General features: G+C 36.5%; 1 protein-coding gene and 1 long non-coding RNA gene across 2 annotated transcripts in view; both read right to left on the bottom strand.

The window, feature by feature from the left end:
* LOC112046215 (protein couch potato) overlaps positions 1-27,401 on the bottom strand; it is a 300,195-nt gene that overhangs the window by 76,092 nt on the left and 196,702 nt on the right. The window lies entirely within an intron of this gene.
* The window catches only part of LOC128198679 (uncharacterized), a 161,333-nt gene that overhangs the window by 24,814 nt on the left and 109,118 nt on the right, over positions 1-27,401 (bottom strand). The window contains exon 3 of the long non-coding RNA XR_008251392.1: positions 11,642-11,698. This is a non-coding gene — a long non-coding RNA (uncharacterized LOC128198679). The remainder of the gene's footprint in view (positions 1-11,641; positions 11,699-27,401) is intronic.

The raw sequence follows: 27,401 nt of genomic DNA, 5'->3' as shown, positions 1-27,401 counted from the left end.
AACTAACCCGGACTTTGTTGTATGTTTCATGGATTGACTTTTGTGTTTCAATTATTATTATTAGTTTTAACTCGACCACAGAAAACATATGTACAAGTAGGTATCCCACAAATGGCGCAAAATTCTATTTCTAAAGATATAGAAAGTAACGAATAAACTAATGTCGAAATTAAAGGTCAATTCAAAAGTCTTCAAAAATTACCCGCGTAGTTTTCGTTCCCGTGGGAATACTGGGATAAAATATAGCCTATATTAGTTGTTGATAACGTTGTTTACAAATGGTGAAACAAACAAACTCACATCTCATTTATAATATTAAGATAATAAATAGCCTTTCATCCAGTCTACCACAATACTTTTAAGCAAGGTCCTTGAATAAAATTAACAAAGTGCAACCATAACATTAAAAAATTACGCAAATTAATACGCCATTGAGCAGCGCGACCATTACGGCTAAATATTTGCCACAACAATAGGGCCGTGTACACAATGACGGGTAATTTAGCGAGTAATTCAGGAAATTTCATTTTATCTCTCTCTGTCTAACCGCTTACAATAATTTCATATTATCTCGCTCTAACCGCTCACAATAATTCACGCGAAGCACCACAGAACGCCGGATATGCCGTGAGATTGTAATTACTATGAAAACTTAAGCATGTTTCATTGGTTGTTGCAAAGAGAACCTAACACAGCTGTACGTAACGTTGTTAAACAAATCCCGCTTAAAAATATAGTCAAAATTAACATGCTTTTTTACGATTCATGCTGGATTTAAAACAATTAATGTGCTAGACTGTAGTTTTAAATTAATTTAAGTTACAATTAAATATGTGACATTCGTAGAGTTCTGCAAAAGTAGACAACGCTGCAGCTCGCAGCTGCATGCTTAGTCGAAATCCATATTTGTCTACGTTCATACTCATTGTTATTGTTTGGGCCTATACCTGGACTAATATGTCGATCAACACACTCAGTTCCGACATCTGCAGCCAAGAACTTGACAGCTCCTGCATATGGCCAAGAGTGGATAAATTATAATTATTGTACCTTGAATTTATCACGCAACAAGTTGGCCGAAACAGTAATGCCATACTGTGACGACGTTTTGCATAACAAGAGCGAGTTTTAAAGTTAACACTATTTTTCTCTTTCTACAGTATAGTGTTAGACAGAGAGGGATAGAGGTGAATTCGAAACTCGAAAAAGTTATAAAATCATCGTACTTAAAAGCGTTACAGGTGGGCGCATAGGAACGTGACAACACATACTCGTACAATACCCCAAGCACGCCAATATTTTTTTCTGATATGCATAGGGAGCTCTGCAAAGTCTATCAAATAGATAAAGTTGTTGTCAGCTACTTAATAAATTGAAAACCATATCTGAATAGTTTTCTGGGCGTTTGTTTATGCCATTCCACTTCACCCCAATAAACAGGCGAGATTTCACAATATATTGGCATTCCAAACAGAAGTTGTGAAACTCACAAATTAATACGAAATTGGTTATTTGGAGGGAAGTCATCAAACACAAAGGTAACAAATCCTCGAAACGGAGTTCACAGGCACGATGCTTTACATTAAATACGGAAGACTGAACGGAGCAATAGAATTAATTCAATCTCACAACTTTGAATTCGGCCTCAAAGACGATTGTTCCTATTCACGACGCCAGAATAAGGAAGACCTCAAAGGGTTACAACAACAATTCTCGGCATAATTGTTAGATAAGGCTGAACGCAGACCTCGACCCGATATTAACTTTGCTATTTGAAGAGCCAAGGATGTTTTCGAAACATACTCCTTACTAGTATCTACTTCAAATCTAAAATTAGTTAGGTGTTTATAGTACGAGAGCCAGCATAAGGAATATATACCCTCATCTGTTATTTATTAGGGATAAAAACTGACTGATAGAAAATATTCGACACATTGCAAATAGGTTGCTTTTTTTGGTAGTTTTTTTTGTCATATATTTGTTATTTATTTTGTCACTCAAGAACCCTTATAATCTATACTTATATTATAAAGCTGAAAAGTTTGTTTGTTTGTTTGATTGATTGAACGCGCTAATCTCAGGAACTGCTGGTCCGATTTGAAAAGTTCTTTCAGTGTTAGATAGCCCATTTATCGAGGAAGGCTATAGACTATATATTATCCCCGTATTTCTACAGGAACGATAACCACGCGGGTGAAGCTGCGCGGCGTCAGCTAGTCCCATATAAAATACCATTCCATATTCACGGTTTCTGTATTCGCGACACATTTAGAGAACGTATCCCCCGCGAATAATGAGCTTTTACTGTAATTAGTTTTAGGAATTTTATCAAGTAAAATTGCTTTATGACTAATGGGTCTAGCGTATTTAAAACCGTATTTCCCAAATGTCTCCTTTAATTAAATTCATAAAATCTCTCCGTCTATATTTAATGAAAAGTTATAAAAAAAATACGGCTCAATTTGTAACAATTGTCGGAAAACGTTCAAATTTTCACGTCCAATTCAAATTTTTCTTTCGGAAAATGTTCGTTGATTTCGCCATGTTATTTTATTACATTTATTCATAAAAAGTTTCTTTTTCATTTATGAGCTAAAGTAATAAGTATTTCCAATCATGAAAACTTACATGTTAATTATTATTTTTAACCAATTGAAAAAAGTACAGACTTTCGGAAGTTTATTGTAGTGACTAATTGACTTGTTCTGCTAATAAAATATCCACGAAAAATCAACCAATACAAATATTTTAATTGAAAACTCTTTAGGTCCTAAAGATATTTTTAATTATCATATTATTTTTTAGAATCAAATAAATATAATTATCTATCTCTCCTATCTCAGAAATGCTTGAGCGCTTATTAAGGCTTTAAAAACTCTTATTAATGTTTTTTTCATCACCAAAATATCTAACGTAAACATCACTTTTAATAACACGACCAACCCTCATATTAAAGTAATTTACTTAAATGACTCATTTTATCTTACTCATTTGGCTGAGTGCCACTTTTAAAAATATTGCCAAATAGAGGAAATATTACAATATACTCTATTTATTAAGAACACATACATACACGTTTTTAAAACGTTTTAATTAGGCAATAATATAACCATGACTTCTTGTACTATTTTACTGATACTAAGTGAGAGATTTTGCACAGCCTTGATAAGTGTAACAAATAAACGGTTACAATAAATTTGTACAGCGTCGAGTATTATTTATGACGGCCTCCGTGTCGCAGTGGTATACGCGGTGGATTTACATGATGGAGGTCCTGGGTTCGATCCCCGGTTGGGCAGATTGAGATTTTCTTAATTGGTCCAGGTCTGGCTGTTGGGAGACCTCGGCCGTGGCTAGTTACCACCCTACCGACAAAGACGTACCGCTATTGTCTATGACATTGCTTATTTATACTTGGTTCTATTTTACCTAAATTATATTACCACATAAAACCAATTGAAAATCAAAAAGAAAATTTCTGACAGCAATGCACGTGTACAAAGCTTATAACTAACAACAGTACTTCAGTATTTTCTTAGTTTTTATAAGTAAGAAAATTTTTAAATCGTTTGTATACGAAACATGAATCTTCTGTGCACATTCACTATGAACCACATTCAGCTCACTGCTGAGAACGAGTCTCAGAACGAGAGGGGTTAGGTCAATGTTCGCAGACACGCAGGCAGACTTCACGCACGTTGAGAATAAAGAAAATTCTCAGTGTACATGTATGATCAATAGTAATTATTTTAATGAATTATTATTTATCGTATAAATTGAAGTTTTCAATACTATCTATACTAATATTATAAAGTTGAAGAGCTTTTTCTTTTGTTTGTTTGATTGAACGCGCTAATCTCAGGTACTACTGGTCCAATTTGAAAAATTCTTTCAGTGTTAGATAGCCCATTTATCCAGGAAGGCTCTAAGCTATATATTATCCCCGTATTCTTACGGGAACAGGAACCACGCGGGTGAAACCGCGCGGCGTCAGCTAGTATTTCTATAATACGTATATATCTGAGTCAATTCAATACAGATCTCTTTAGCCTTTCTGGAGTTATAAATGGTGTAACTAATCTGATTTTCTTTTATATTTGCAGTAGAAATATTGTAAAATAAATAAGGAGAGTCTTACAAAAACAGACATATAAACTTTTCAAATAAGGATTACAAGTATAATTCTTAGCATCGTGTCCTGCCGAAGCAAAATGAAAACCGTAACAATTTATCTGCCATAACAAACAGGAAAAAGAAAGTCATTCCCCGGGGCATTATTCCACGGTTTCTCTTCGGGCGGTTGAAAAATAAGAGTTTGCTTTAACCACTTCTATAAAAAAGTATCGACTTTATCTGTCAGCACTTCATTTTAATATTTCAGTTATGGAAAATTGAGCCGTATACGCTCCAATTAGCGGGAGTTTGTTTTGCATTTCCCGTGCACGTCAACAAGGAGACTTACCGGCGTCATAGACCGAGAGGTGGGGGAAAATTTTCCAGAGAAGCTAGTACACGGGAGAAAAATTCGATGTAAATTTACCAATATAGATAAAATATCTTGATTCGATAATAACTGTTTTTACGAGTATAATCCTTATTTTTATATTGTAATTTTTTTAATACCCATATAGGTCCATCATAATAGTCAGTCTTTACCTTTGCATTCGCCCTTTACCTTCTACTAGGGGATACAAGTACGTCTAACTAATATTATAAATTCGAATATTTTGATGGATAGACTTGTTTGTTACTCAGGCTGAAGGATCTGGATTGTATTTTAAACAAAGACATGTTATAATCTGGAATATCGCACGAGGCGTAGCTCAATGGAAAAAATATTACAACTTCAACTCGTAAATTGCTCAATTCTTAATGACTATTCTGACGGGTCGAAAAGCGATATTAACCAAGCTACAATTTACACCAAATACAGTAATTTATACTATAAAATTAGAATAGGAGTAGTCGTGGATATTCTCTCTTATCAGAATTAAATCGTATCATCACCAACCAATCATGTGGTGAAGAAGTATGAGACTTGCATGAAAAAATAAAACTACATGGATATTTTGTAAACTTAGCTCTACATTGCTTGTTCGATTTAGCCTTCCATCGTCAATGTATAATTATGTCTAAAGCTCTTCGCCTATAAAATAAGACCGTCACAATTCGGATCACGTCACGGTGGAATTATCTCGCTACGGCAGCGACGATCAATTACATTGACAACGGCCCACGTGGAAAAAGGACGGAGCGCTATTCCTAAGGAGGTTTTTATTTGTCGCCCTCTTATACTATGTTACCTTAGTGCTTCTATTCGTATACTCGTTATTCGAATTAGCATTTTTTCCTGATTTCTTCATTCTTTACCGTTTTGTTACAATTGTTAATGCCGAATGTATAAGGAATACATATTTTTCTTATAGTACAGGAAATCTAGGAAATATGATTAAAAGAATTACATGACTCGAGATTTTTTAACCATCGGTAGGGAGCAACCCAAAAAGCTTAACTTGTACATCGATTGACTAGCTAGCTCTAGTAGCTCAGAAACTTAAAAGTTTTTGGATTGCGTTTTTCTCCTAAACTATGAGTTTTACATTAAAGCTTATTTGACAAAATATGTAGAGGACATTCTCATATACAATTAATGCCATTAAGGTACTATTGTATGACTTTAAATACGGATGGTAGGTGGCGCTGAAGTTTCTTGAAATGTGTTTCTTTACAAATCTTATACGATTGTTTCTAGATTTCCTGTACTATTATACTTATTGCATCTAACGTATCTGAATAGTAAATATTACATTAATATTTGAATGCCCGCTCTAGTGCTATAGTTATTCAGTTTAGGCTGCGTTAGTGTCAGCCAGGGATTTTACGCTGCGTATAATATTGATAAATTATGCTGAAAGCCTATAGAACGGGCTCTTAATCTTGGACTTAGGCTTGAATATGTCAAGATATATAATGCACATATAAAATATTGTAGATTATAGACGCCACATAGATTTATTTAAAAAAATCTTCTAATAAGGTATTTTTGATTTATTTTTATCAACAACTTTGTCTACTAAGTCAAAATGTTATATTAAATATTCAATACCATTTTCTTTTCTTTTTTCTTAATATTACTTACCTCTGCGATACATGTGGTCTTTAGCGTTTTGTTTTTTTCAATTAGTATAGTATCTAATATCAAGATTATCTGTCTTGTCAGCATAGTGGTTAGATAATACTCTATCTGTTAATTAAGTAATTAATCTAAGTAAATTTAATTACTTAACGTACCTAACGACTAAAGCCTAAACTACCTATAAAACTACACGAATTAATACCACGTATTTCAAAAAGAGCAATTAGTTCAAATACAATTATAATATAACAGGTAAGTTATTTTGTCACTGTCGCAGGATTAGAATTGCGATATAAATTGTATTCTAACAACGCCTCACGCCGTCTGTATACTGTAGGTAGGTAGGAACGTATTCATTTGCAGAGAAAATTAACGGAAATTACTATTGATGACGTCGCGTTTGATACCGACTGGGGTATTCATTAATTATTTTGTTTATCGTCGAGGGAATCACGTGCGTATTGTAATTAACATGCCTACATATTGTAGTTATTAATAAAGGCAATTGCGTCAGTTGTAAACGATAATGACGTATGATTTACGAGTATAAAAAATAATAATGATTTTACTTTACATCTTGAAAATATATTTATATTGTATGAATCATTGTTTGAAAATATATTTATGGATTAAGGTATTATCTACACTAATATTATAAACAGGTTTTTTAGATTAACTCATTTAGTATAAACATTAATTTGAATACCAATACAACGTACATACTATACGTATATACGACAAAAAATAAAATTAACAAAATAACTATACAGTTATTTCGTTAATTTTATTCTTTGTTTCGAACCTCGTTACAGCTACGTTCATTTCTGAACTGGCCTGAGTTCTAAAAGTTTATTCCTATTAATATTTTTAACACAGACACATGACACACAAAATCTACGCCTTATGTTTGTGAACACACACGGCACTTTGAATGTGTTCCTTACTTGTCCTGAGAAGTGTTGCTCTGTTTAAAGGACGCTTGTCCACTTACTATCAGGTTCATTATCGTTCTACTAGATTGAAAAAAAAAATCTATTTTTTTGAGACATGATGACGTGAAAATTTTCGTTTTTAAATATGTTTTTGACAATATGTCTTTCGGCCATGATGGTCTATATTTCATTTGTTTCATTGATGTCACTATAACAAATCCCTTACAAACGGAGCGTTTGACAAAAATATTAGTTAACAATTACCCTACCCTATTATTACTATAAAAAATTATTTTGAAAGGCTGACAAATACGTCGACATTTCAGCGAGTACCAACGAAAAACCCGCAAGTGCCACGAGGCGGACAATAAAACAAAGACACGAGACGAGATCCAGTCAGTACGAAATAATCTCGTAGAAACGTAGATCAATTTGGGGGCGCCCCGGAATTAGGGGCCCGCTGGTAAACCATCAAATTGGTGAAGATTTACGAGGGTAAATTCGGTGCCGGTTTAATTGTTGATGCTGGGTATTTGTTTAGGCAAGCACTCTTTCGCTGAGCGCTAACAATGGCTTTAAGCTGTTTCGATTTTGTTTTATGACCTTTTTTCGATGGTGCTTGCATTTGATTTTTGCATTTTTGCAAGTACTATATTGTTAGTTTTCAATTCGTTCTGGCTCTTGACTTTTTAATAAATTGATAATATTGTTTTAATAATGTCAACATGCTATTTCAATCGGGAAACAAAGACTAATTTCAAAAACATACCGGGACTTCGTATAATGCGAATTTTTATTACAAATCAATATTCTGCATCAACATTGTCATAGTTCCGGGGTCACTTATCATTAATATGTGATAGTGGTCATTACAAAATCAAACATCAACCCTTAAAGTCTGTCATACTTGAAGCAGCGTAATGGGTCTCCTATAAGGGAGACTTGGCCCTGTAGTCGACCGTTAATGACTAGTCGATAATGATTACGACTAAAATGACTATATACAAACTTGAACTCTAGTTTTAGTAGTAATAGAGCGTATTTGTGATTGATAACCAACATCCGGGGAAAACTACTACACACTTTGCTTGATTGTTTGTGCCGCCAAGCAGCACTCCTCTGTTTTGGTCTAAAGAGTAGGTTTGAAGAAAATTTAAGATTATATTTATTTAACTTGAGATATAAGAGTAGATCGATAAAATAGATTATATTTAGCTAACATTTCAATTCGTACGTTTAATTTCTCTCCACCAGTAATATAACATACGAGCTTTAATTACATCGGTATTGATATCACAATTATTCAGCTCCAATAACGTTTTAACAGTTCGTGGAAGCTTCGCAACGTATCAAAGTAAAATACCTAACGGATAATTCCGAGAACCCCATAATCAGGAATGTTTGGGCATACTGGGGTAGTAATTATCGCCTGTGGCACATATTCGTAATTATAGGTTGGATTATCCGTAATAGCACAGTCTAATGGAGCGGTAAATGTGGAGAGAATAATTATAATAGAAAGTAATATTGACTGAGCATTAGTCTGATATTAGTTTCACGTAGTCATGAGTTAACTGAAACAGAAAACCGTCTAAAACAGATATGAGTTTTCGAAAATTCGCCCTATGCGCTCGCGGTGCACGCAGCATAGATTAGGTACGCTGTGTATCACGAACAAGCTTGTGATTAAGAACGACGAAAAATCTAAGAGAGTTTTAATCGTTTTTCTACTTGAGTATTTTGGAAAGAATTTAGGATATCTATGAATATAAAAGCGAAAGGTCATCATCATTATTATCAACCCATATTCGGCTCACTGCTGAGCTCGAGTTTCCTCTCACAATGAGAGGGGTTAGGCCAATAGTCCACCACGCTGGCCCAATGCGGATTGGCAGACTTCACACACGCAGATAATCAAGAAATTTCTCTGGTATGCAGGTTTCCTCACGATGTTTTCCTTCACCGTTTGAGACACGTGATATTTAATTTCCTAAAAAGTTTGTGGTGCATGCCCCGGACCGGATTCGAACCCACACCCTCCGGAATCGGAGGCAGAGGTCATATCCACAGGGCTATCGCGGCTCACTCATCACGAAATATCGAAAACAACTTGACGTACAAATATGGAATTTGGCAGGGAGGTAGTTTATAGTAGACGTCCACTCAGAACGGATTTTTCAATCCTCATAAGATCGTAGGGTGGACGGAGTCGCCGGCGTCTGCTAGTTAAACATATTTTTTCATAAATTCGATCGATTTGATTCGGTCTTATCGACGTAAAAATTTACTAACTTTTTATAGTTTACTTTTACTTACTTTATTTAATTTATATAATTTATTCCATTTATATATACTTTTTTAAATTTAAGTGTTGTGTGTGTAAAACAGCTAGTTTCATAAATAAAATATCTCGTGGTCAAGGAATGAGTCCGCAATGCAATCTTGATAATAGATCTCGTTGTTGCATCGATCTACGCGGATGGACATTCCACAGGTGCTCGAACAAAATAACCTCGAGAGTACAGAGACATAAAATAGCAACACACGGCTGCGCTTTACCAAGAGTATAGGGACATAAGTGGTGAATTTTGTTGCACCACAGATACTACAAAGATTTTTAGTTCATTTAATGTAAGTGAAACAAAAAAACATGAACAAGAGCACAGTACTAGTACTCGTACTTAGATTATATTGTTTTTCACTATATTAAAATAATTCTAATCACCAGTAATAGGTACGTAGATTTCGTTTTTCTTGATTTATACTCAAGTTGTAATATTACTAGCGGACGCCCGCGACTTCGTCCGCGTGGAATTCAGTTTTTCACAAATCCCGCGGAAACCATGAATTTTTCCGGTAGCCTATGTGTTAATTCAGAGTAAAATCTATTTCCATTCCAAATTTCAGACAAATCCGGATTCGAGCCCACACCCTTCGGAATCAGGGGTCATATCCTACTAACTAATAGGTGACTATCACGGCTCTTCACTGGGCTATCACGGCATTGCCGCAGTGGTCGCTAAATGTGGCCTTCATAAAAAGGCTCAAAGTCACTCAGCGGGCGATGGAGCGAGATATGCTTGGGGTTTCTCTGCGTGATCGAATCAGATATGAGAAGATCCGCAGAAGAACCATAGTCACTGATATAACTCAGCAAGTCGTGAAGCTGAAGTGGCAATGAGCAGGCCACATAGTTCGAAAAGCCGATAGCCGTTGGGGTCCCAAGGTGCTGGAATGGCGACCCCGCACCGGAAAGCGCAGTGTTGGTCAACCCTCCACTAGGTGGACCGGGGACATCAAGCGGGTTGCGGGAAGCAGAAGCTCGCGGCTCGAGACCGTTTTGTTTGGAAGTCCATGCAAGAGGCCTATGTCCAGCAGTGGACGTCCATCGGCTGCTAATGATGATGATGATGATGATATTATTTTAAAGAGACTCCGATTTAAACTTATCGAAATATGTGTCTGATTTCAAATAATCTATACTAATATTATAAAGCTGAAGAGTTTGTTTGTTTGTTTGATTGAACGCGCATCATCATCATTTGATTAATCTCAGGAACTACTGGTCCGATTTGAAAAATTCTTTCATTGTTAGATAGCCCATTTATCGAGGAAGGCTTTAGGCTAAATATTATCCCCGTATTCCTACGAAAACGGGAACCACGCTGGTGAAACCGCGCGGAGTCAGCTAGTACATTATAAATTGAAATGTAATAATTTCTCTAAAAATTGCTTACAAGACAGTGGCAGTGTATCAATTAAATTCCCGCAGAAACGTGTTCGGTGCGCCACATCTCCGGAACGCGGATTAAACGCGAAAACGCCGCGATTACGAAACGAAGCCGACCCAGCGGCGCTATTAAGAATTCAGCAAACGAATTGGGGACATCGAATCGACAAAATTGTGCCCGACTTATCTTCTCTTACATCGTGTATTTTCTTTTCCAAAAGGCGGATATTTTAATTTTTTTTTTTCCCCTCCCAAGGGTCTTGGGCTCGGGGGAGACGACCGCTGTTTTGATCTACTACGGCCCGAGAAAAATAAATATACAGTACATATACTTATAAACTTATAAACATACAGTACATATTCTTTATGCCGTTTGTAACTTTGTGAATGTCGATAATACAAAAGTCTTTTATGAATGACTGATCTAAAGATTCTAATGGTTCACTGACTTATATTATTTTCATAATGATAATATTTATACTGTACCGGAATGTAACAGTGGAATTCATAGACGTTGTAGGGGCACCCCCAGGGGATCATTTAGCCGCTTCAATTTGACACCAAGGTTTGAGAATTTGACACCTAAAACGTTTATGAATTCCACTCTATGATGAGGTAAGATTTTTTGAAGAAATTACAAAGGTAATACATATGTATACTTCAGTTAAATCGCTTAATATAAACTAATATAGAATTATATTGTTTTTCAAACATATCATATTGTTTCTCATAGTTTTAATAATAAAACTGTCTTCGAAAAGGTGTAAAATAACCCGCACGTAGTTTGCGAAATAATATGTCTTCACTAAGGCCACATAAGCTGTATAAAGTTTTCGAACTTACGCTCCTGGGGAGCTCCTGGGGGGCTCACACATCTTGGAACTGTGGAAAATGCATTACCTGGAACAAACATAAAACAATCCGATTAGTCTACATGTACTTCTCCGATATTGCTTGCTATAATGAATATAAATATTTCGGAATAAATCTTTAAATTAAATAAACACGTTTTTAGCTTCATATCAAGTGTCTCAAACGGTGAAGGAAAAACGTCGTAAATAAACCTGCATACCAGAGATTTTTCTTAATTTTCTGCGTGTGGGAAGTCTACCAATCTACATTGGGCCAGCGTGTTCGACTATTGGCCTAACCCCTCTCATTCTTAGAGGAGATTCAAGCTCAGCAGTGAGCTGAATATGGGTTGATAAAGATGTTGATGATGCTTGATTCATTAATTCTCATATTATTCTGCAGAAAACATAAAAAAAAATATGCTTTATACTTGCACTGAGGATCTAGAATCTAGATTATTCTATCCTGCATCTTCCCAAAGGTACTATGGTTTCATTCCTTATTTCGTCCTTATTTATAGTAAGACCATGAACTGACAAACGAACAGCTTTTGTTAAAGATATGGTATCAAAGACTCTTATACCAGATAATTAAATACGAATAGCTGGGTTAAGCAGTAGCTTCGCGACTTTTAGAGCTAGCTTGAATGTGTTTTGTTTTATATTGCAACTTTATTGCAACTGATATAAAAAAATAAGTATATCTCAATTAAGTTTCAAAAGAGTTTATTGAATGTAAATGAATATTATCAGTAGATTCGTTGAATGAATGTGTTGGTTTATTATTATATATAACACTGTATTCGCGTAAATTTAACTCTTTAGCTAATCAATAAGTTTTCTTTTCTTATGTGAAATTGTATCTCTGATAGATTTTTCGTTACTCTGTTCAATGCCCAACTCTGTATTATAATGCATCTTACTTTGTAAACCAAAGTGAGCGTTTTATCTTGAAAAGTGCACGTGTGAGCATCTCATAAGCTGGATGAGCATCGGGCCTTTTGACCTACGGGCCGCGCCACATCGACCCGCCGCATATCAGAGCACCTCCCGTGATCGGGGTCAAGTGGCTTAATTGTGTGCTGCACGAGGATGTGTCAAGTAGCACCCACTAACGTATGATATCGTATTTACATATTTATAGCTACATTTGGCTACTGTCTTGTGTTTTGAACGAGCAATCATTGTAAATTGGGGCTCTTAACAATTTGGATCGTTTAGATACATTTTAGTTTTATAAGTTTTTTGAATCGGCATTTAGCAATATTTGCTAAGATTTTATGTAATGTTAAGTGCAGAAAATTGTAAATGCGAAAGTTCGTTTGCTTCGCTTTCATGACTTAACTTCTTCTTCTTCTTCTTAGCTGTTAACTCTTGGCAGAGTAATCGTGGTTCCGGCGTCTAAACTACAAAACCAATTTATAATTTATTTCACAAATGGAACAAAGCCAAATTATTTTCATTACAGCTAATAATATTGGTTATATTTTATCCCCGTATTCCACCTACGCGTAAAACCGCGGAGCACTGCTAGTAAAACATAAATGACAACTGCATTCATTGTATTTTAGAAATTAAATAACACGTGTATGAAACGGTGAAGGAAAACCATCGTGAGGAAACCTGCATACCTGAGAATTTTATTACTTCTCTACGCGTGTGAAGTCTGCCAATCCGCATTGGGCCAACTATCTCATTCTGAAAGGAGACTCGAGCACACTATAGTGAGCCGAATATGGATTGATAATGATGATTATGATGATTCATCATACTGGCACGCAAAATATTCCTTTTTACACTAAGGTGTAAACGATAAAATTTACGAGTAGTTATTTTAAATATTTAACTATTCAGAGAAAGATCAAGCTCTATTTAATATCAGTGTTCTATATATATATATTATTAATCCTGTATTTTACAATCTGAAAATTCAATTAGAATAGAATTATACAAGATACTGAAACAAAACCAGTATAAATATTGGCACAAATGTATGTATACTCAGCACTGAAGTGGAAGATAGAATACATTACGTCCCAAAACACAAAGGGTATTCGTAAATCTCGGAAGGTAAACATTAAGTGATCGAGCAAATGGATTTCGGGGTCTGATAATCTGTATATATGTGTGAAATAAAGTCTTAAAAAAGAGATTTGTGTATTTCAGTGTCGGGAAACGTGTTTACAGGGCTACATCTACGTAGTTTGGCTTTTATTTTCTATTTCTATTAGATATTGTCTGATGAAAACGGTCATTTTCTATTGTATAATATTCAATGCAAACAAAGCTAAAAGCCGCATTGTGGCTATGTATTTAAGAAAATAAATTTCAGCAAAATGTAAAGTGCAAATCATAACTGAACGATTTCGTTACATTTCTCAGAGCCGCAAAAGAGTATAAAAACATAAAGAACAACACAACAATTTCCAGAAAATGAAACGATTAGGGCAACAAAGCGGAACATAAATTCCTTCTTTACAGCAAAAGAAGTTACCTTTATTAATGTTTCGTTCACTCAATTCCATTACTAGCACAAAAGGCGGTAAAAAATTGCGTCTACAGTTATTTCACAGGCACAATGCGAAAATTGGCAACAAAAACGACCTTACATGATGTGGTGTCAACAAAGATAATGTACGTCGCGATATCGGGGGTGTCTCAGTTGCCATTGTTGCCCCTAAACCCTGATCCCGGGATCGTCAACCCTTGGCTCGTTTGTCCGGGATATCCTTGCGCAAACATCCACGAAACCCGAGATTCACTAGATCTCACTCGAGAGCATTGTTGAATCGCCACAGGGTATAAAAATATAAATATATCTCACCCTCACACACACCGTTACTGTTGACGCTGTTTTCTTATTGCTTCATATTGTTTTTGCTTTCTGCGAAATTGCAATGCGTCGCGTGTTTCTTATTAGCTTTCGTGTGTTTAAAAAATATGTTGCGTGGAATGGCACACAGCTAGTTATGTGAATGCTATGAATCTTAACCAGCGATATTATTGCTTTTTGTTATTTGGTTTTCTTACATTTACATAAAAATATTACCTATATTTTGTAATGATACATTTTTATCACAAGAAAAATATCTTTAGATTTATATGGTTAAAGCTTGTACCTACTATTATGACTGTGTTCTGTGGATAAGGTTTAGTTAGTCTGTGAAGTGGTGTTCGAGTTGCCATGGTGATATTTAAAAAAGTTCTTAATATCTTTAAAAAACTGTGTCATAGGCTGAAGCATATGTTAACTTAAATCGGGTCGAGTGAGCTGATCATATAATTATGATCGAACTTCATTTCCAGGTAAGTTCGTTTGATCCTTAATTATGACTGTGTTCTGTGGATAAGGTTTAGTTAGTCTGTGTCTGTGTACTGGTAAGTATTTGTGTTTATAATACTTATTTAAAAGCGAAAGGCCACACATCACCAAATATCGAAAACCACTTGACGTACGAAGATGAAATTTGCCAGGGAGGTAATTTAGACTTAGTAGACGGCCGTTAAAACGAATTTTGCAACAGAGCTGAATTAAGGAAGTCTAAGGGCCGAAAACATCGCAGGCGTTTTCGTTTCTATATCATCGTCATCATCATATCAGCCAATGGACGTCCACTGCGGGACCTTTTGTAGGGACTTACAAACATCACGATACTGAGCCACCTGCATCCAACGAATCCCTGCGACTCGCTTGATGTCGTCAGTCCACCTGGTGGGGGGGGTCGGTCAACACTGCGCTTAATAATGCGGGGTCGCCATTCCAGCACTTGGGAACCCAACGTCTATCGGCTCTTCGAACTATGTGTACCATAGTAAACATGAATTCAACAAGATATTACGACATCAAGTAGATTCAAAATACCCTCTCTTTGATATCTTATGCACATTCAGTTGAAACTGAACATGTGTCACAAAGTATCGTAAGTGTTCTCGGGGGCGACACTCGGCGTCGAGTCCTCAATTCAGAAAAGACGACAGAGGAAACTTCCACGGAAACATCCAATAAAGAGTGCTGCAGAGCACCTAAAAACTTTGCCTCATGTCGACCTATCGATCGCGAGCTGGTACGGCTTGTCCCAACTTCGATATTAGTTCGCGCGTGATCGATTTCGCCGGGCCAGTTTGACAGTTACGATGGTGACAGATGACGCCTCACGCCATAACGCGCCGGTGATTTGTCTTTGACTTTCAGTCTTACCGTAACGTTGCAGACGACGGTCAAAAACCAATTTGATAAAAATTTAATGTGTTCTTCATGGTCTTCTTTCTTAAATTTACAAAAATAAGACTGTTTGTAATAATGATAGGATTACCGTTTGTTAGTCTTCTTTTATCATAAGTAAGATAAAATTTTGTTTTCTTATTGTAACTGAAGTTATATCCTCTATTGGTTTACGAAAATAAATTAATAATATAATCTAAAAATATATCTAGAAATAATAATCTTTTATTTTCTTGAGTTGTTTTCAAGTGAGTAATATTAATTTTTGTTTTCTTTTAGAACCAGTTGAGCACTGTGGACGCCTTAGGCTTAACGTATTACTAAAAAACAGCCAAGTGGGTGATCTACTTTCGTGAATTTTTTCACGTATCCGTAAACAACGGTTTACCCGGTAGAGGGCGGGGACACTTGACTCTAACAAAAATTAGCTCATAATATTTTACAAACTATATCCTCATATCTTTCAAATAACCATTCAACGATACACTATGAGATAAACGAGTGAAAAAAATTCATCCCCACTTTACATGTACGGGAAATACCCTAAAAAAATATTTTTCAATACTTTATTTTACGAATTTGTTCTCATTTTTAATGTACACACTCATGCCAATTTACAGTTTTCTAGTAGTTATAGTCTCTGCGCTAAACCGCGGACAGACGGACATGGCAAAACTCTAAGGGTTCCTTGTGTAGTCCACAAGGAACCCTTCTAAAAAGGTTGTATTATGGTTTATTGTGATTACATATTTCATTTGGATTGTTAAGGCACAATTAACCTTCCGGCACATTAAACGTAAAATATTATTAATTTTTTAAAAGAAAATTCAGTAGAATGCTTAATTTATAAAGAGTGACTAAACAATCCCCACCTTATTGTATAGCAATAATCAGTTTATCGTCGTGGTGGGGAGTTTCGCGCCAGTTTGCAGGAAAGTGTTAAACGCCTTTAGTGTCATTCCAGTGATTAATTTGTGTCGGGCCTGTCGTGCTAATGGGCTAAAATAATTTAGTGGGCGACGCTGCTTTATTTATTATCGGGCCATAGTACTGCCTCGGAAAATACCTCATCGTTAATCTATTGGATTTCTATATTGTTTACCTACCATCGCATTTAATACAATACATACTTCGAATTTTCATATGCGATAAATTATTTTTTACCTTAACAATTAATCCAGTGGCAATAACATGCAACCAACAAAGAAAAGAAAGAAAGAAAAGTGTTTATTTCGAAATTATACCATCACAATATCTTTTTTTTTTACAGCTTCCGTGGCGCAGTGGTATGCGCGGTGGATTTACGAGGAGATCCTGGGTTCAATCCCCGCCTGGGCCTATTGAGATTTTCTTATTGGTTCATGTCTAGCTGGTGGGAGGCTTCGGCCGTGGCTAGTTACCACCCTACCGGCAAAGACATACCGCCAAGCGATTTAGCGTCCCGGTACGATGCCGTGTAGAAACCGAAAGGAGTGTGGATTTCATCCTCCTCCTAACAAGTTAGCCCGCTTCCATCTTAGATTGCATCATCACTTAGCATCAGGTGAGATTGCAGTCAAAGGCTAACTTGTAAAGAATAAAAAAACATACATAACAACAATATTATGTTTTACATTTTTGACATATTTACTAGCATTATATTTGACGTTGTCCTATTACGAGTAGAACATTTTTTAAGCTCACCATTACGCATTGAAACAGTTTCTTGGGTCGAAGCTCCAAATTCCGTTTCCTAAAAAGATATAAGGCGATAGCGATAATAATATTATATATAAGAGTCTAGAACTAGAAACATAGTTGTTTAGTACCAAAAAAGTGTCACAAAGCTGTTATTAGTATGTTAGCAAATTCTATTTAACTTTTCTGTTAATAGTAATTTAAAGTAGAAAATTACTAAGTTTTATTATAATGATTATTCATTTAACCTTTTAATTGTTTTGTGTGTTTCACGTCAGTTAATAACCCATAATAGCAACAATACGCAAACAAAGTTACCGTCACAAACTTTAGCGATCGACTTCAAAAGGCCTGTGGCGGCGGCGGGAAAATGAAACTTTTTTGACTGTTTCACCAACAAAGCTGCTTGAGGTCGATCCAGTAGCACGCAACTTGGGGGTGAAAAGCCGATGGAATACGATATAACTTGTCTGATTTGGAAACTTAGCCTAAATCGGTCGACTTGCCGTCAATTTCTAAAGGATCGGAGGGTGAGTAACAATGCTCGGGAAAACAATGAGATTTTATGAATACTAGATGTATCCCGCGGTGTTGTTCACTGTTAATCAACCTTGGACACGATTATGAGACGACATTGACTTACTAAAGGTAAATATGAATTTACCAGTCTTTTTATATATATACACTAGCGGACGCCCGCGACTTCGTCCGCGTGAAACTCAATGTAAACTTTCAACTACCTCTACCCTACCCCTACCATACCCCTACCCTACCCCTACCCTACCCCTACCATACCCCTACCATACCCCTACCCTACCCTTACCCTACCCCTACCCTACGTTGAAATTTTTCCTGAATTTTCTTTGCTAAAAACCTCACGGAGCCCGAGACCTTTTCAACGAATGCAAAACCGTGGAAATCGGTTCGTGCGTTCTGGAGTTATAGCGTCAGGAAGGAAAACCCGACTTTTATATTATTATTTTTCTTTAATTTTTTTTTTTTTATAAAAAGTCTCCTCTGTCCTTCTCCTGGCTCTAAACTACCTCACAGCCAATTTTCAGCTAAATCGGTTCAGCCGTTCTTGAGTTATAAGTGGAGTAACTAACACGACTTTCTATTATATATACAGGAAGAAAATTTTTTTAGTGCGGATATTTTTATATTTTGTTTATAAACAAAATTTAATGACCACGTATTTTTTCTTTTTTTTTTTAACTCAAAAATAACAAAATTATCGTTAGCTAAAGTTATTTACTTTTGAACAGAATTTTAGGGTCACCCTATTGTGCGTTTATTTTATTTTCGTTTGATACCTAAAGGACGTCACCAGATCACTTTTAAGCTGAATATATCTTGTTTAGTAATAATATGTACATTATTTTGTTATTTTAGAGACATAAATTAAAAAAAAAATTACATTAAATGTATCGAACTGTTTGTAGATTTATATTCTATTAATGATACAGAACCACGAAAAAAAATATCCGCACTAAAGACCGAATCACCCTGTATAGATATATATAATGCTAATGGATATATCGGAAAGGTCAAATAAGCTATTTATAGATAGGCATTTTGAAATTTGATATAAAGTGTTCATGAAAGAGCCTTTGTGTGTCTAGGATACTCATTGTTTGAAAATACCAATCTGCCTATTATAAACGCGCGAGGGAGGCATTCTCTAAAATTTATCCAATATTGTTATTCCAAACAATATAATTTAAAAAAAAAATGTTACGCAACTGTGTCCATACTTCAGATACATACATATTTATTTTAGAACTAGCCGACGCCTCGCCGCTTTTATTCGCCTTAGTATTGACGCGCTAGTGACATCTTTAATATCTTACATCTATCTCGTGATATTGTAATATCTTTGTCCTATGATACTAACAAATAACGTGGCTTTTAGTGGCAAAAGAATTTTCAAATCGGTTCGGTAGATTTAGATCAGATTATCCCTACAACACCACAAACTTTACCTCTTTATTAATATTATTAGTAGGTATCTATAGAAGATAAAAAATATTGTAGTATTATTTTCACTCCAAAATATTAATGTCCAAAATAAAATTATACTCTTATTTTTTATAACGCATCATAAAACAACTTGATGAATCCATGTAACTAATATATTATAAATGTCTGTCTGTATGTTATTTTTCACAGCTAAGCCGCTGCATCGATTAAATGAATTTTGGTATAGTGATAAACGGAATCTTGGGGAAGAATACTCGTATACGTATGCTAGTTTTAGTTGCAAATCTTTGATAAACGCGGGTGAAATAGGGATTATGATACCTAGTTGAAGGTCTGTATTTATTATTTCAAGACAAAATCGCTAGTAAACTTGACGCAAATCTGAATTGAATGGAATGACCTGAGGGTAATACTTTATTCCACTCAAACGAAAGAAAAACCGAACGATCCTACAACAATACAACCCGAAGAATAATTGCGAAGACGAAAAACACACATCATCTTACCGTAATAAATAAAAAGTGAAAAAAAATAAAGAAAAATGGCGGCACATTCTGCCCGCAGACGTATTCCAAAAGTATTCCTTTTATTATATCACAAGTATTCGTGTTTCCTCCTTTTTTCGATGAATTGTTGGGCCCCTAATCCGGAATTACATGAACGATGACTGTCGTATTGAGCGGGAATACAAATAAATACAGTTCTGGATTAGGTAAAGCGCGAAACACGATCGCCGGTGCGGGACTAAGTAATCTTTATCTTATCGTTTTTCACGATAGGTAAACATTTTTTTTAATATAATAAACAAATATATTTAAAATATATTTTTTTTGTAATTAAATATATAAATAGTACTCAATTATTTTTATAATATATAGAAATATGCATACATATTTTTGAATATCAAAAAATGCAAAGCTCACAAAATATTTTTAAATACACGAAAAAAAATATATATAATAGAAGGATATTACGAATACCTACATGAAAATAAAAATGCAGTCTGAAGCCATTTTGAATTTTCGCATTCAGAGCTGTCTTATCAGATTTAATATATATTGTTATCAGCTGTGGTGTACCTTTCTTACGTAAGCTTTTCTTTTCGTATCACTTTTGAATAGTTACGGTAACCTTCACTCAGGTGTCGTATTAAAATATCAGGGCCCCGTAGAGTTATTAAATGTGACGTGTTTCACACAAAATCTAACTATTCAAATATATCCGCCTTGACTTTTGTATGATTGTGCTTTAAGCTCTCCGAAATGTTGATATCTAGCCTATTTTTTTTAACTAACTTGTTAGGAGGAGGATGAAAATCCACACTCCTTTCGGTTTCTACACGACATCGTACCGGAACGCTAAATCGCTTGGCGGTACGTCTTTGCCGGTAGGGTGGTAACTAGCCACGGCTGAAGCCTCTCACCAGTCAGACCTGGACCAATTAAGAAAATCTCAATCTGCCCAGCCGGGGATCGTACCCAGGACCTCCGTTTTGTAAATCCACCGCGCACACCACTGCGCCACGGAGGCCGTCAAATATAAAGCCTATTAATATAAAGAGGTAAGATTAGTTTTTGGTTTGTTTATTTGTTACGAATAGGCTCCGAAACTAACGAACCGATTGTAAAAATTCTTTCCCCATCAAAGCTATGTTATCAGCGAGTAACATGGGCTATATTTTATCCCCATATTCCTACAGAAATAGTACGCCACCTACGCCGGTAAAACGCGAGGGATTTCCCAGTATTTAAATAAAATGATTACACAAAACAGCGGTGCGATTCCGGTATTTTGCACTCGTCGACGAACTTTTCGCCTATAACACGTCATACTTGAATTTGATCTTTATGCTAAAATTAAAATGACATTAACAACGAAGTTGCCATGAAAACGAACCATGCCACAGCGCTGCAACTGAACAAAATTCACGTACAGAATTACTTCAAAATTTAGTTTTTGTACAAAAAGACGACCCTATGAAAAATGTGCGAGCCGTATTTGTAACACTCGTTACGAAAAATGCCTCGACCCTTGAAGGGCTTAGCGGGGTTTGCGGAGATCGATGTACCGCGTCCGCGTTGACTTACACTTCCACTTGTAACAATCTAGAACGTGGGAACATCGTATTGATACCCGGCTTAAATATCTCTAACTTAACCAAAAAACATTGAGAAAATCTCAGCTAAGTTAAACCCACAACACATGTTTAGCCCTCATTCGCACGAGGATTTTTTTAACGTACGCTCAAAAAAGCGTTCAGATATATATTCAAGACTAGCGGACCCGGTCAGACTTCGCTTTGACTTATGTGCACTTCTTCCCTATCCCTACTCTAACCCTACCCTACCCCTCCCTACCCCTACTTCTTCCGCTTGACTCTTAAACATTTGTATGAGAAATCCGCTTGACTCTAAAACATTTGTATGGGAAATAGAAAACGGTTGTTTTTATGGTTTTCCCGGCAATTATTCTGATTTTTCTCACCTTTTAAACCTTCTCTATACCTCCACAAACATTTCAAGACCAAGATAAGATAAATCTGTTCAGCCGTTCTCGAGTTTTAGCGAGACTAACGAACAGCAATTCATTTTTATATATTCAAGTTACAAGATACAAAACTATATTGATGTTCTGTTTTGGGTAGTGCTGTACTAGTTAGCGACCAGTGTCTCTCGCTTGAAAAGAAAGCCTTCGTTTTCCCTTCGTCTTACCAACGTCGTATGTAGCAGGGAAAAGTAGGTCTGAGGGGTATTCCACATATTAGCGGTCCGAAGAAGGATTTGTTTTTTGACGGCCTCCGTGACGCAGTGGTATGCGCGGTGGATTTACTAAACGGAGGTCCTGGGTTCGATCCCCGGCTGGGCAGATTGAGATTTTCTTAATTTGTTCAGATCTGGCTGATGGGAGGCTTCGGCCGTGGCTAGTTACCACCCTTCCGGCAAAGACGTACCGCCAAGCGATTTAGCGTTCCGGTACGATGCCGTGTAAAAACCGATAGGGGTGTGGATTTTCATCCTCCTCCTAACAAGTTAGTCCGCTTCCATCTTGGACTGCATCATCACTTACCATCAGGTGAGATTGTAGTCAAGGGCTAACTTGTAAAGAATAAAAAAAAATTACTGTTGCTTTGCCTGGCAATCCTACGGTAAAAGGCTTCACCCTTTTAGGGTGATAAACTAGACAGAAAGTTCCTGAGCACACCCACCGAAATAAATGTTGTAGAGAACCAAAATTTACGCAGGGCACTGCGAACGCAACATAAAACAATTAAGCCCATTCCCAACTACATTGGGTACCTTTTTTGAGGAGACAAATTACTCGCTTTTGTGGTAGCGGTTACGGCAAAGTAGCCAGTGTAAAACGTTCGGCAATTCGGTTGCGGGGCAACCCTTTTTGGCTTCACACGGCGGTGTAATTGTGTCTTTTGTGGTCAAGTCAACGTATGCCCTTTAATGGGACCAGACTTTTTACGCCTTTCATTTAAAGTTATTTTTTAAGCTCGCGCTTTACCACGATCTCACTTGATGGTAAGTGTAGATGTGGCCTAAGGTGGAACGCGCTTGCCTAGAAGATGCCTATTCAATCTCATTTTAAAGATGCCCAGGTTGTAAGAATTAGGAAACACTGACTTCAGGAGAGAGTTCCATACCCTAGCAATGCGTATAAAAATCGAATAAGCAAATCGCTTCGTACAAATTCTAGGGATGTCTTTATATCAATGATATAGGGATGGAAACCTACCCGCTGTATTGCAGTGCGATGGCGAAAACAGTAACAGTGGACGGTCAAATAGCTCAAATAGCTCCTCTGCAAACTTTCCGAAATATATTTTATAAATACCCATAATTCAGCATACGAATATATATTTGTATTTACGTGCCTATTCATGGTGCCAACATTGTATTGCGGAAGTGAGGTAAAACTATACTGCGCAACAGAAAATCTTACGCAATATTATCTTACTAATAATAATCAATAAATATTTGTCATATTGTTTATTTATACGATTAGAACTGTAAAGGTTTCAGTATATATCTATACTCAAGGTACCAAAATTATATTATTAATTTTAAACATGCATCAAAGTCATGCTTCTATCCGAGACTTCTATGTTTCCACATTAAACAGTGGTATAATTTATTATTGCTGCGTCTAATGGTAGTAAAAGAGAATAATAACACGGTGGACAAAAGCCGCCTTACGACGACGGATATGTAGGGCGTGGAAAATTGTCTCTAATGAAAAGGGAGAATTTTCCATCGTCATATTATTTTAATAAGCGCAATTACTATGAAAGTTCTTTGATGTGTTTCGAACGTACACCATTGGCTATGGTTTTACGCTATAGAGCAATTTGGGCGTGTACCATGGCAGTGTTTGCACCCCGTCGCTAGGTGACATCGGGCAGGTGTTTCGATCCCATGGCGTATCGATTTTATTTTATTACATCACGTTTACTGTTATCACTGACTCTGTTTTATGTGCGGGTGCGTATTATTGGATTATTTGCATAAATGCGACTTTGGGATACAGGTATCGATTGTGTTAATTTAATTATATTGTACAAGCAGCGCCGGACCGAGGTAAATTTTAGAATGGAGCGAGATCCAATTATGGCGCCTTTCCTGTTTGCTCCTAACATTATATACTAGGGACGTTTGAAAAGTTCGTAGCCATACATACATAAATTTTTAACCGATTTCAAAAAAAGGAGGAGGTTTCTCAATTCGACCGTTCGATTTCGATTCGATTCAAGCCGTTTAAATCATAAAGATTTTAACTAGATTTTCGGACACTTCTTTCAGATACGGCTTCAATTGACACAGCACTAACTTGGTACCGCCTTTAAACTGATCAGAAGATAGCACATACGATGTTATGTTTCGCTTTTAATTTAATGAAAACTTTTTTATGATATAGTAGTATATTATAAAGTGCGCGGCCGAAGGCCGCGCGTTTTTTGCGCTTAGGTAAAGTGCCCAGCCATAGTCACAGTCGGAAGCCCTATTACAAACCCCCGGCCGAAGACCGGTGCAGAATAAAGTTCTACTCTTTTATTATAGTATAGATAGATAGATAGATTGACTTTTAGGAAGATAGCTGAGAATTTTCGCAACTGCTCGGAGTTGTTTGAGGCAGATACTTTTTTGTATGTTTTGTGACCATGGTTAAAACCTGAGTATATTACTTTAACTCCAGAAACAAAAGTACAGTCTACAAAGTGGACACGACCAGGATCCAATGTTCCAAAGTAGTACCTATAGAACCCGCGCGGCGAGTGGCGCTTGGGCGCCCCTGAGATCGCGGCACCCGGGTGTAACGCACCCCATGCACTACAGGTAAAGACTCTAGCTCACGTAGCGCCCGGGTGCAATCATCACCGTAGCGCCCCCTAGTACCTATAAAACCCGCGCGGCGAGTGGCGCTTGGGCGCCCCTGAGATCGCGACATCTGGGTGTAACGCACCCCCTGCACTAACATAAGTAAAGACTCTCTAGCTCACGCAGCGCCCGGGTGCAATCATCACCCTAGCGCCCACTATTACCTGTATATACCCGGGTTAAAATCAACGCACTCCCTGCACCATAGGTAAAGAAAGACGCCTCTATTAGAAGTAAATTCGCGAACGTCGCGTTCATCGAAAATAAATAAATTTCTTTTCGATCTTGTCTTTACCATTTCGGCGCCCCCTAGGATTTGGCGCCTGGAGCGACCGCTCCGTTCGCCGTATGGACGGTCCGGCCCTGTGTACAAGGTATATAGGGTGACCTACTTGCGTTAGTATCTAAGCGCTTCGTCCACAAGGGTGTCAATTCCCATGAGGCTGGGCCACGAAACTATCGCATTCCAAAGTCTATGCGACAAAAGACTTAAGGTCGCCATTGACGGTCAATTATTCCCACGTTTCTGAAAAGCAAACAGCAGTACCCACGCGGCATACTATAGATAAGTCATGTACGCAGTGACCAACATACCATCAATTATAGTCGTGGGTGCTACAGAAACGTGAGAATAATTGACCGTTTGTGGCTAGCATAAGACAGAAAATTCAATTCTACCTATTCAGTGGTGACGTAACCATTATACTTTTCTTGTAACAGAAGATTTGTTCTCAATGCTTATAAATATTTGCAGGAAAGCCTTGTGTGTTTTGTATTAAAAGTTATACTCATGTATAACACAGGATTTAATCGTATTCAAACGTTACCGCTAACGATCCTCCAGATGAAGTTATTCTGTTAGCGTATAAAATTAAATGACACAACCTTTCATATAGTCTGTAGAAACCTTCTTCAAACTAACAGTTGCTATGTCGCTGGTGTTGCTATTATTGATACATAATCCAAGGGAAAGTCACGTATGAAAGCTATGTGTATGTCACCGTAAAATTGTAAATACCGTTAGATCGGAACTATCGCAAGATTGTGAACCGCAACATACTCCAAAGAACCGAAACTTTAGTTTCTCAGAAACCAATATAATGATAAATAGAACACAATACATACAATCAATAACAGGAATTCTTTACCACAGGAACATTTATAAATAGACTTACCTGTAATACATTTATCTAATCCACCAAATAACCAAAGATATTCCTTTTCATACAAAGCTCAATGAAACATCCGAAATGGAAAGATACAATGTTGTGTACACGTTTTCTTGGGCATCCATTCATCACGTTAATTCGTTACTTCCCAGGAGAAAGTAAAATAAGGATATTGGCATTTAGAAGAAAATAACTAGAGATAAGAAAGAATGTAACTAATAAGTTGTATTATCGGACATTTCGGTAAGAAATTATCATAGCATTAATATATTTTCTATATTATATTTAGTTTTTCTTTAGTTGTAGTAATGAAGTGACATTATAAGCACGTTTGTGTGTGTAAATTAAAGTAATGTCCGCATAGCAGAAACACATTGTTAAATTATTAAGTTGGGTTTTAAAGTACAAATTCTCCAATACTTTTAAACAATGGGATAATAAATAAATGATATTTTTAGCAGCCTCAGAAGTGGATTACAAAAATAAGAAAACCAATGTGGAACAAAGGTTATGATTCACATCATTTGTCAGGACAACTTAACTAACAAATCAAACTGTAACCAAAAGAAACCCTAGAATGGAAGAGAATGAATGACCTTGAGTGGTCCTTGACAGTTAATTAACACTCGCCTTTTCCACTCAAGTCTCTTTCCCCGCCTATGCCCATCACCCATGAAGGATTATACAAAAGGTGTGAGACGGATCGAACGCCACGACAAGAATGAGCTAGACCGTACGGCAAGTGCCTTATATCGCCAGTCGTTCCCGCCTGATGGCTACCCCTCTCTAACTCCCTACTCTTTACGGAAACAAGTCGCGCCACCTAGCGTCGGCACTAGCCAACACGAGATCGAGCAACATCATATCTATCTCAGACATGTTCCTATATATAATTATACAAAATGTCTTTAATAGATTAAAATTACTTGTATTCTTTGAAAAAATATGATACAATTTTAAAAATATTCCTTCATTATTTCATTACTTGGGCAATCCGTAACCCAAGAACCTCTAGCCGCAAACATACGAAGTAAATTAGCTCATCACAGCAAAGCTTCAGTGAGTGCTAAAAACAAATGTGCTGCATTCAATCACAGCGGAAACAACGCAGCAAATTATAGCAGTATTTGCTGTGCCGTTTGAGAAGCGAAAAATCTCTAGCGGGGCCAAAGTAGCTCAAGATTTTTTCTGAGCCATTGGTGATTGAATTTTAATTTATTTTTAAATTTAAGATTTACCGACTTCCTGTAGCTCTCAATATAGTTTAAACTGAGGTTATTTGGATTACTATTATGTATCCTGAGCTACGAGTATGTTCATGAC

Source organism: Bicyclus anynana, chromosome 13 (genome assembly GCF_947172395.1).
Source record: "Bicyclus anynana chromosome 13, ilBicAnyn1.1, whole genome shotgun sequence".
NCBI lineage: Eukaryota > Metazoa > Arthropoda > Insecta > Lepidoptera > Nymphalidae > Bicyclus > Bicyclus anynana.
Note: the sequence above shows the minus strand (reverse complement) of the source record. Positions and strands in the feature narration are given on the sequence as shown.